Source organism: Panthera leo, chromosome D1 (assembly GCF_018350215.1).
Source record: "Panthera leo isolate Ple1 chromosome D1, P.leo_Ple1_pat1.1, whole genome shotgun sequence".
NCBI lineage: Eukaryota > Metazoa > Chordata > Mammalia > Carnivora > Felidae > Panthera > Panthera leo.
The window spans coordinates 7,934,920-7,947,446 of record NC_056688.1 but is presented as its reverse complement, the minus strand read 5'-3'; the positions used below and the strand labels follow the sequence as shown (position 1 = coordinate 7,947,446).

Below are 12,527 nucleotides of genomic sequence, written 5' to 3'. Positions count from 1 at the left end.
CTGCTACATCACGCAGCGACAGGAAAACGGTTTCTTCAGCAACATCCCAGGCCCCTACCCCCTAGAGGCCAGTAACACCATCACTGCATTACAGACCGTTGTGACCATCAAAAATGGCTCTAGACATTGCCAAATGTCACAAGAATGGGGGTACAAAATCACCCCTGGTTTGAAAACCACTGCCCTACACATACAACTTGTCTCTGTTTAGTTAGCAAACACTGGCCCGCAAGAAGAGACGGGCATCTTGAGCTCTACACACAATGTATGACAATTTCAACTACTGTTATCTCTGAGTTGTTGAATTTGACCAAGAGAGTCTCTTATGTAGAAGGAGACCATCATTAATTCTCTAAGAAATCAATCTATAACAAATTCAAAAAACATCAGGTCCCAGGGATCAATCAAGAACATTTGGAGAATAAAGAGTTCCAACAAAAATTGTTGCCTTCCATGTTGGTGTTTTGTTTTGTTTTAACAGAGACAGCATGAGAAGGGGAGGAGGGAGGGGGGGGGGAGAGGGAGAGAGAGAGAGAGAGAGAGAGAGAGAGAGAGAGAGAGAGAGAGAATCTTAAGCAGGATCCAAGCTCAGCCCAGAGCCCAACACGGGGCTGGGGTGATCCCACAACCCTGGGATCATGACCTGAGCTGAAATCAAGAGTCACAGGCTCAACTGACTGAGCCAGCCAGGCACCCCTGTTGCCTTCCACGTTAAACAAAAATACATGCAGAGAAAGAGGAAATGATCTCACTAGATTTGATTATTAGCTTTGGATTTTGTTTTCTATAACAGAGAATATCTCAGCAAGAGACAAACACTTGGTTTAAGTCATAGATCTGTTGGTAGGCACACTCAGTGCTCTTGAAGATCCTGTTGGAGCACAGCGGTGGCAGGTGACTTATTGCACATGGTGGGTGGCCATCTCAATCCTTCCTGTTTCTCTCTCTTCCTCATGAAGCAAACATTACTGTATTTATTTTGATAATCAAGAAAGAAAGCTAAACGGCCTCATGCTTTCAACCTTTTGTCTCTTACAGTCTTCTTCCCCCCCTCCATTACCTATACATCATCTTATGCTTGCAAAAGAAAACAAATCAGACAATGTTACAAAGTGTCTTTAAAATAGCCTGGGAGTGGGGCACCTGGGTGGCTCAGTTGGTTAAGCATCCAACTCCGCTCAGGTCATGACCCCATGGTTCATGGGTTCAAGCCCTGCGTTGGGCTCTGTGCTGTCAGCTCAGAGCCTGGAGTCTGCTCCAGATTCTATGTCCCCCTCCCTCTGTGCCCCTCCTCCACTCACAGTCTGTCTGTCTGTCTCTCTCTCAAAAATAAACATCAAAAAAAATTTTTAAATAGCCTGGGAGTTATCAATCACCAAGTATGATGGGCTAGGAATAGGAAATAAACACGAGACAACCAAGATTTCTTCCTGCATGAGCACCTGGGTGGCTCATGGCTCAACTAGTTAAGCATCCTACCCTTGATTTTGACTCAGGTCATGATCTCACAGTTTGTGAGATCAAGCCTCATTGGGCTCCATGCTGACAGTGGGGAACCTGCTTGGGATTCTCCCGCTCTCTGCCCCTTCTTCTCTTCTCGTGCTCGCTCACTCTCTCTCTAGCTCTCTGTCTCAAAATAAACTTTAAAAATGAAGGTTTCTTCCTGCACTCCTTATTACCTTTTGTCCACATCAGTTGCTGTCAACTCTGCTTTTTATTTTTGTAATAGAACACATGGGGAATAAAGCCAGAGTGTTTCTGAGGAAGACAAAGGCAATAACCAAGTAGTAGGGGGCACGTGCTGATTGCATTTGATGTAATCAAATGAAACTCTGTGTTTCTGTTTGTTTCACGGTTCCTTTAAACACTGTCCAGAAATATTTTCTCTGCTGCTGAACAGAAATTTGACAGGTATCATAATTTTTTGGATCACTTTTTCTTAAAGGACATTCTTATATCCTTTTAAATCAGAAGAAAGGGTCAAGACAATCATTATAATATCTACTCTCAGACACATATAAAAATTCAAAAGCCAATTAATCATATAGTTTCTCTTTTCTCACAGCTTTTGCTTATTTTAGGCTGAAAGCCTAGAGACATGAAAAGGAGTAATATTTGGCCCCTTCTCTATTTCTCTTACTTGTATGTCTTTTCCTTTTTCTTCACCACCCATCCCTAGATCGCTAGACAGTTTCATATCTCTCTGGAGATGAACCAGAAGGGAAAATGGTAAAGGGATAGGAAAATTTTACTTCGACCGTTCTGTCCCAAGATGACGCTACACTCCTGGGGCCTAACAGATGTCCAGGTTGACTCAGGACGGAGAACTTCTTGCCCGACCTGGTTATAGTCACCCCTTTACGCAGCTGTCACTGCATTGACTATTTCTGTTGACTATTTCTTCATCACTAGGAATCTATTTTTTTCAGCTTCTAGCTTCTTCATCCTCAGGGGAAACCCTGGGAAAGAGTGTCCAACAACCACCTAAGAATTTCCCCACACAAAGAGCGAGAAAGCTGGGTATTTACACACTAACGGCATCTCTTTTGCTGCCAGCTAGCATTTTTCAAACTTGGAGGAACTATCCCAGCAGCGTGTTAGGGGTCCACTACAGGAGTCCTTTCCAGAACATTCAAGCTGACGTCACGGCAGAATGCCCCCATTTAACCAATTCTGCCTCTCCAGCCTGTGACTCCTCGCTGTTGGGGCATCACCCTCAAAGTCCACTTTCAGGTATTTAAATAAGTAAATACATTACCGTATTTATTTTGGGAATCAAGAAAGAAAGCCAAATGGCCTTACGCTTTTCAGCCTTTTGTGTCTTAAAGTCTCTTCTCCCCCCTCCATCGTCTATACGTCATTTTAGGATTGTAAAAGAAAACAGACAACACAGTGTTACAATGTGACTTTAAAAGAGCCTGATTCTTCCAGGATATATTAGCCAAGTCTTGCCGGTATGTTATTAATGATCTTTTTTCCCCCCCTGGGGCAGGGAAAGTATTTTCCCAGGAGTTCAAGCTGAGTTCTGACCCCAGTTATTGTCCTCCAATCTGAGGCAAGTAAAGGTAAACCTTGAAAAAATTAAGTACCACCTCACAAGGTGCCTGCCTCTGCATCATTTCTAGGCACTGACAATCTGCTGTCCTATAACAATGGGGAGGGAACCATTTTCGTCGACCCAGGGGTTCAGGACAATCCGTTAACTCAAAGTTCTCACAAGGATCAGTCCCAAATATCCCCATCTCAGGTCTCAGGTCACATTCCTCTCGTATCGAGACCCTGGATTTCAGCATGGGAGACTCGCCAGGGCTGAGAATCCTATGTCTGCAATTCTACCTCTTTCACACTCACATCTGCACCTGTCAGCAGCTGGATCTGCCTTCTGGCCACAGGAAATATGGGTTCTTTAAATGCCGAATTAAAGGTCTTCTGGGCTTCACACGGAGAATAATTTGATGGTGAGCTGAACTGAGGTGGTCTTTTTCCTCCAGTGCCGCTGTGACGATCAGTATCAGTCCCAGAGTCCTCATAATTACCACTGCCACCATATCTAAAAAATGCTGGAGATAGTCTATAAGCCTGTTTCCCTTTCCAATTCACCAGAGATGAAAACATTCATTAACTGTGATGCTTGGCATGGCAGGGATTATCATCACCTCTCTTATCTAGTTGGTAAGCGCCTTTGTTTTTGTTTTTGTTTTTTATAATCTGGTTGGCAAGTTCCAGAATCGTAAGCGACTTCTTCCTTGGACCTCTTCCTTGGCCGACTGTCTTGGTCCGGTTTCCTCCACAAGGAGGCGCTGAGGAAGGATTTGGCAGCTGCAGAGAATACCAGTAAGGTAATGACCGAAGAAGAGCTTCCAGTGAAGGAGCAGAACAAAAAGCCAGTTACCATGAGATTTCAATCCCACGGGGAAATTTGGGAAATAGTGTCGGATGCGTGCTTTAGAATCATCCCAGCTTAGAAACAAGGGAATTGTGCTATTTCTAAATATACACATACACCTCAACTTCCTATTTCAAGTCAATCTTGTTTCAACACTGCTCCAGAGGGGTTAATGCTCTGACACATCCAGCCTACTTCACCCCTGGGCAGAACGGCACCCTCCCATTCTAGCAAAATCGTTAGGAATAGAGTCATGAGTAATGAGAAGTCGGCAGGAGCACACAGAAAGGGAAGGGTCTGAGGGTCACGTGTGAAGTACTGAGGACATCTGTTAAAGCTGCTCCATGTGGACAGCAGTGACCCGAGAGAAACACCCATATACCTTTGCCCACAATGAGATTAAGGAGCGCAGATTAATGCAATTTGAGAAACACTCCCCTGATTCTGCCACCAGAACAATCCGTCAGACTTTCGTCCTCTAGATCTCTTGCCTAACAATCTGACCCACACATATGGAGCTCCCCTCCCACCAATACCTGCACTGTTTCTGTTGACTACAGAGCTTCTCCATATAGAAGTCAATCCCCATCTAGGCAAAGCAGAGGAGGGAAGGGGTAGACCCTCAGCACAGCAACACCCAACTCCCAGGAAATATTTCACCGCTCTCCCCGTCCCTCCCTCATTACGACTCTTCTTTGTATTTTTGATATGGCTAAGGGACAAGGATCATGAAGGGGGTTATTGCACATTTCTGTTACAAGTTATCCCACATAAAAATGAAGACTAGTGAGATGCTCGGGTGTCTCAGTTGGTTAAACATCTGACTCTTGGTTTCAGCTCAGATCATCATCTCATGGTTTTGTGGGTTTAAGCCCCATGTTGGGCTCTGCACTGGCAGCGTGGAGCCTGCTTGAGATTCTTTCTCTCTCCCTCTCTCTCCGCCCCTCCCCCACTCTCATGGTCTCTTTCTCTCTCAAAATAAATAAATAAACTTTAAAAAAATGAAGGCTGGGGGCACCTGGGTGGCTCACTCGGTTAAGCGTCCGACTTCATTTCGGGTTGTGATCTCACAGTCCGTGGGTTCGAGCCCCAGGTCAGGCTCTGTGCTGAAAGCCCAGAGCCTGGAGCCTGCTTCAGATTCTGTGTCTCCCTCCCTCTCTGCCCCTCCCCTACTCACGCTCTGTCTCTCAAAAATGAATAAACATTAAAAAAAAAATTTTAGTAAAAAAATAAAATAAATAAATAAATGAAGACTGGTTTCACATTATCTGTAGTAATTCCACACCTCAGTAGAAATGGAGGCAGCAAGAATCTGGTCTGATACCCTCTCATAGTAGTAACGGAGCCTACAGCCTTAACTGAACTTCTCCAGACACGGTCTTTGTAGTGAACGTGTAGACAGTTTTCAAGGTGATCTTATAATGGATGGTGATGAGGACTGGAAGGGACTGCAGAGGGCCTGCGCTGACTGCACTTTACATGGGTTCCCGTTTAATCTTTACATCAGCTGTTTGACCTAAGTTTGGCTATCTCCATTCCTATGGAGGAACTGGGTTTAAGCCTTGCCCAAAGCACATACTCTATTAGCAACTGGCTAGGCCTAAACTTAAATGCTTGGCTGTATGGCTCCAGAGCCTACAATCATTCCATTAAACCGAGGACAGAGATCAAAAACTCTAAATGCTAGTAGGGACCAGGAAGAGAAAATACATGTATGATATATGACAGGGTATATCAGAATGAAAATGGCTAACTGGACTATATTCAAAGCCAACCAAGCAAAACAAGATACCATCATCTTGAACTGGGTTCAGGCCCATGAGCCCCTAATTTGTTGATTTAGACCAAAGTCATTGTAGAAAATTTGAAGGAAGACCCTAGTTATGGACTAGGCATGGACCCTAGTTCACCCACCACTAATTCTGAAAATTGTGACAAATCATTTAATTTCTGTCTCAGTTTCTACTTCCGTAACATGGGGATAACAAACTCCTGTGTGGTGCAAAGTCAAGATTTCAAAATTTGTATAAAAATTTCCTAGCACACAGAAGGCATTCTACAAACAGAAATTCTTAAATTCTCCCATATACAGTGGTATTTTAGTCTAGTCCTCTCCCCTTTCTTTAAACCTCCCTCTCTATTCCTAATGATTTTATGGCACAGACAGAAGATGATGATGATGGGGACATCCAGAGTATATAGGGTTCTACACATATTTCACAGATTATTTACAACTAGGGAGGTATGGAGGGCTAGTGACAGAAAAGCAATCTTTGTCTGACTCTAATGCTGAATTGATAGAGAAACGTCAGGCAGAAGAGGACAGAGAACCACTGTCCCCTCGGGTCTGAAGGGTTAGTGAGAAAAGGAAGCACAGATATTTTTTGATATCCTATGCCATTTCATTATTGGAAACACAGGTATATTTTCTTTAAAATAAGTTTGTGATCATTAACATTCAGAAGCCAAAAATCAAAACAGGACAGAGAGTCCAACAAATAGTCTTATATTATTTTTGTATCACAGAATACATTTTTGCAGTTTTGTGTTGGTTTACAAAAATCTTTCAAGTGTTTCTTAAATCCCACCACAGGAGTGAGATCATATGGTATTTGTCTTTCTCTGACTTATTTCACTCTTGTCATTGTAAATAGCAAGATTTCATTCTTTTTTGTGGCTGAGTAATAGTCCCTTGCGCGCATATGTGTGTGTGTGTGTGTATAAATATACACATATATACATACATCTTTTTTTAAGTTTTTATTTCAATTCCAGTATAGTTAACATATACAGTGTAAAATTAATTTCAGCTGTACAATATGGTGATTCAACACCTCCACACATCATCTGGTGCTCATCACAAGTGCATCCTTAATCCTCATCACCTATTTAACCCATTCCACATCCAACTCCCCTCTGGTGACCAGCAGTTTGTTCTCTATAGTCAAGAGTCTATTTCTTGGTTTGCTTCTCTTTTTTCCCTCTTGCTTATTTGTTTTGTTTCTTCAATTTCACATAAGTGAAAAACATATGGTATTTGTCTTTCTCTGACTGGCTTATTTCGCCTCGCATATTACACTCTAGCTCCACTTGTGTCATTGCAAATGGCAAGATTTCATTCTTTTTTAGGCTAAATATTACATTATATGTATGTGTGTGTGTGTGTGTGTGTGTGTATACATATACATATATGTATATATATGTGTGTGTGTGTGTGTAAATACCACACACACACACACACCATATCTTCCTTTTCCATTCATCAGTCAATGGACACTTCGGCTGTTTCCATAATTTGGTTATTGTAAATAATGCTGCTATAAACATTGAAGTGCATGTATTTTTGTATTCTTTTGCTAAACATCTAGTAGTACAACTCTGGATCATAGGGTGGTTCTATTTTTAACTTTTTGAAGAACCTCCATATTGTTTTCCACAGTGGCTGCACCAGTTTGCATTCCCACCAACAGTGCAAGAGGGTTCCCCTCCCTCCAAATCCTCATCAACATCTATTCTCTCTTGTGTTGTAGTTTTTAGTCATTCTGACAGGTATGAGGTGATATCTCATTGCAGTTTCGATTTGCATTTCCCTGATAATGAGTGAGGTTAAGCACCTCTTCATGTGTCTGTTGGACATCTGTAGGTCTTCTTTGAAAAAAAGTCTATTCATGTCTTCTGCCCATTTTTGACTGGACTTTGTTTTTTGGGTGTTGAGTTTTGTAAGTGTTTTCTGTATTTTGTATATTAACCCTTTATCAAGTATGTTATTTGCAAATATCTTCTCCCATTCAGTAGGTTGCCTTTTAGTTTTGTCGATTGTTTCCTTTGCTGTGCAGAAGCTTTGTATTTTGATGAAGTCCCTAGATTTTATTTTTGCTTTTGTTTCCGCTGCCTCAGGAAACACATCTAGAAAGGAGATGCTATGGCCTATGTCAAAGACGTTACCACCTGTGTTCTCCTGTAGGAATTTTGTAAGTTTCAGGTCTCACATTTAGGTTTTTAATACATTTTAAATTTGTTTTTGGGTATGCTGTTAGAAAGCGGTCCATTTCATTCTTCTGCATGTTGCCGTCCAGTTTTCCCAATACCATTTGTTGAAGATACTGTCTTTTTCACCTGGGATATTTTTTCCCCTTTGTCAAAGATTAACTGACCACACAGTTGCGGGTTCATTCCTAGGTTTTCTATCCTGTTCCATTGATAGGCCTATTTTTGTGTCAGTACCATACTGCTTTGATCACTACAGCTTTATAATATAACTTCAAGTCTGGAATTGTGATGCCTCCAGCTTTGCTTTTCCTTTTCAAAACTGCTTGGGCTACTTGGGGTCTTTTGTGGTTCCATACAAATTTTATGATTATTTGTCTAGTTCTGTGAAAAATTCTGTTGGCATTTTGACAGAGATTGCATTAAATCTCTAGAGTGCTTTAGCTAGTACAGACATTTTAACAATGTTTGTTCTTCCAATCCATGAGCATGGGATGTCTTTCCATTTCTTTGGGTGGTCTTGAATTTTTTTGTTTCAGTGTTTTATAGTTTTCAGAGTACAGGTCTTTCACCTGTTTGGTTAGGTTTATTCCTAGGTATCTTATCATTTCTGGTGAAGTTGTACATGGGATTGATTCCTCAATTTCTCTTTCTGCTGCTTCATTATTGATGTACAGAAATGCCTAACTAATAGTTACCCAGAGGTGGGGGTGGGGGGGACACGAATGGGTGAAATAGGTGATGGGGATTAAGGAAGGCACTTGTTGTATTGAGCACTGGCTGTGGTATCGAAGTGCTGAATCATCAAATTATACACCTGGAATCAATATGACACTGTATGTTCATTAACTCAAATTTAAATACAAACTTAAAAAAAAACACTGTCAAGTGTACTTAAAGAAAAAGTCACAGTTTACTTAGGGTGAAATAAACTACACCAAATTGATTTTCTTCACCAAAACTCACAAGCAATATTTTCTGTACTATTTCTAGATAAACCAAGAAGCACTTATTTTTGTAGGGTTTTCAGGTTTTACTTATAAGTCACAAAGAGGCAACAGATAACAGACATGGAAAAAGACAGAAGAAAACAGGCAAATCAGCTTTCAGGACTCATGGACTCTGATGCTGTCCTGACCATGAAAGAGAAGCGTCCAAACTCAACAAAAGAAAGTAAACAGCAACAACCAGAGGCAGAACAACAAAGGCAGGCTGTTCCATTCAAACTGTAACTGCAACCTGTTTCCTTAAGTTCACTTGACAAAGGCAAAAATCTACTCTGAAATCCTTTTTTGGTGAGCTCATATGTTTCTCTCCCTGTCTGGTAATTCCCCTAAACTGTTCACTAAACATTTTTAACAACATACTTAAAACTTCTAGTGTTCAAAGGTCAGTAGCAAACATTGCCGTAACATTTTATAAAATGCATTCCTTCCCCCTACACTTCTTCAAAATTCATTTCGTCAAAGAACTGATAACCTAATACCCGGTTACTGGTTCTACAGCGGTAATGAATGCTACAACTAAAATGAGGACTAAAGCAAATTCTAAATGCCAGGAGCAGAGACCTCACAGAAGTGTGGCACTTTTAATGCTATCTTCTGGAAGAACAGTTAGGTCTTCAAAGTGAGAGAGTTCAAATGGGAGCCATTTAAATAGGCAGATTATCAATGACTAATGTCCTGAATGGGAGGCCCATAGGTCAAGATATTCAGTAATGAAGGGGCCTACCTACCTACACCTACAGCTTTTCTGGAAGCTGCTTTGAAATTTCTTTGAGATTTTTTCAGATATCAAATATAAGCGAAAGCCTATTTTTAAAGTCTCTTAGGTATTTTCACTCGTTTCTGAATTACCTGTAGGAAGCTCTTAGTTGTGCTGACTTTGATGTGCATGTGTCCATCATTATTAAATTCAGATCATGTTTCATGTCAAAACTTAGGTTAAGCAAAGCCAAGTTACCTCACCTTTGGTTTGTCAAAGTGTTCCTCCGGTATGCTTTGAGACACTTCACCTAATTTTTATAGCCTTCAGTCTCAACCTTCATCACAGAAATAAATACATATGACCTTCAGCCATGCATAAACACTAGGGAAAAAACTGACACCTGGCAGACAGAGGGCGTCATAAATGGGGGGTGGAAGCTCCATATCTTCCCTTCCACGTTCTCCCCACTTGACTCTTCAACAATGCGGCTGAGCTGAGAGCAGGTCAAGGTTATGCAAATCCCCCCATGTTCAAGCCAGCATGGTGCTCCTCCGATGTTTTAAATGTGAGCCGTCCCATGACAAAGAGTATCGGCGAGAAGCATTTAAGAGTTTTCAGGTACTGTCTGAGACTCTGTCTTTCTGTTCCTGAACAATGTGCTCCAGGGTTGGAACTCAGTCTCCTCAGGAAATCTCAGACATTAGCTGACATTCCAGGTTACCTTGCTGGGCTCTACGGAACTTTCCGGGAAGTTTCAACTAACTATCAGGCTTGGGTGCCAAATGTGTGGCTTCCGCAAACCAAAATCCGTGGTGACCTTCAATATATTCCATCAATTCACTTAGTGAACAAAGCAGGGAAGTCAAGTGTCCGGCTGCAAAGAAAACATCAGAGGTCTGCCCCTGGAGATTTTCCCCAAGGCTCTTGTAAAAGAACACGTTTAAGAACCACAACACTAACAAGAATCTGTTACCGCACTACAGACTACAAATGCCCGGACATCTACACACTTACCCCACCTGATATTTGTGTCACTATACTATCTGAACATAAAACAGGTGCTTGTAGGAGGTCCACTAAAATTTCAAAAGCGTCATTCCTGCCTGTCCACTGAAGATGGCCAATTTCCTTCTGTTCTTTGACCCTTTCCTCATTGTTCTGAAAGAGGACAGAAATTACACTGCCACACTCCAAAAGCAGGTGCAGCAGCTGATGGGAAAAAATGAGCTTTCTCAACTGTTCCTAATGCAATGCAAAAGATATTCCCATAAAGTCTATTGCTTTTTCCAAACACCGCGTCATTTAAGGCGCCGGCAGAACAGAGGGTGCAGATAGCTTGGAGGCAATCATCGGAAAGTCTAGAGGCAAGAGCTTCAATTTTGGAAGAAACTCCACTGGACGCAACGTAAGCCTGGCTATGACAATATTCCGTGTTTAATCCCCACTTCTCAGCACAGTGTGAAGATGCACAGCCAAAATGTCTGCACCGGCTTCCTGAGGTAGGAAGCCCCCAAATCTCTCTCTCAGGTGAGGAGATTTGTCGACAAACTTCACCAACGCAGGCAGCTGCTCTTCTCCTGCTATGTCCACCACGTGGTCAGTGAGTATAGAAAGGAAGTGAGCGTCTCCCGCTTCCCTGAGGGTTTCTTCCGGAATGCAGCTCTCACATGTCTAGCACCTGTATCTGCTCTTAACTGCCATGGTCTCGAAAAGGCTCCTCAGCATCTCTTCACTGGAATCTATCCAGCACTCAGGCAGTGCTGGGAAGTTCTCAGGAGTAGAGAACTTCCAAAAAAAAAAAAGGAGTCCACGATGCCAGCAGCGTCTTGTCCATCCAGAGGGAGACAGGTTTTGGTTTCCCATAAGAATCCAAATTTCAGATGAAGATTTTGAGTATTCGGTGTTTTCCTTCTCTTTAAGGATTAATTTGAAGGGAAAGGTCTTCATCTTCTTCTTAACCCCTTTCTTCTGCACTGAGGCTCTGAGCATTGCTGCTGTTTCTCCATGTTTCTGTTCCTGCTTCGAAGTTTCATCCATTTTCTTTTTCTGTTACAGTGTCCTGATTTCACCTTCACTCAATTCTTTGTCTTCTATGTCTACTTTGTGGATTGTTCAAATGTCTAGTAAGATCAAATACTGTTGGTATTGCATTATCTTGAAGAACCGCCCTCTAAAGACTAGTTGTACAGATCATCCAGGTCTCAACGTGTTTGACACGTAATCGATAACGTTTATTTACTTGATCGGCTGTTTCCTCTTCTACGTTTGCTCTCCTTACAACGATCCACCCACTTCTGGCATCTGGCATGTTTGTGCAGGAACCTGAGGAAGGCCAGGTCTGACTGCCTGTCCACATGCATTGGGGGGCAGCACAGAAGCTGAGCATCTTCGCTGCCCCCTGGCCGGCCCAGCCCTCTCCTCCCCACCACCTCCAAGCAGCTGCCTGCCTGTCCTGGGCTCAGCAGGTGCCTCAAGTGTAACTCTTTTCTTCTTAGGGATTTGACTAGGTAACACCAAGAAACTGACTTTTCTCCTCCTTTAATAAGAAGTAACAAGCAAACTCTTGGGATTATGATGGCATCACATCTCACAAGAACTTGCTCTTAGACCGAGATTTCCAGTAAGGGCACTGAAATGTAATACACTGTAATCCATTATTTAAATCAGGTATTATGTCAACAGGAGCTCATTTGTTTTTCAGAACATTAGCACAATTCAAAATTATTTTCACATCTAACGATAGAAAGTTGCCTTCAAGCTCCTTACCACCATCTAGGAATTAATTCACTAGGAGCAAAACCCAAGACAAATTTAAGAAGGCTAATGTCCCTCTCGGGCCCATAGTTAGCTGTCATTTCAACAGCGACAAGCCAGGAACTCTGTTTAGCTGCATTGTGCATGTGAGAGAGAAAAAAAAGAGGGAGAAAGAAGCAGTCTGTGGATCTTC

The 12,527-nt window shown here is 42.1% G+C and overlaps 1 pseudogene; it reads right to left on the bottom strand.

The window, feature by feature from the left end:
• Nucleotides 1-9,700: 9,700 nt before the first annotated feature.
• Nucleotides 9,701-11,966, bottom strand: LOC122200109 (annotated as a pseudogene).
• Nucleotides 11,967-12,527: the final 561 nt, after the last annotated feature.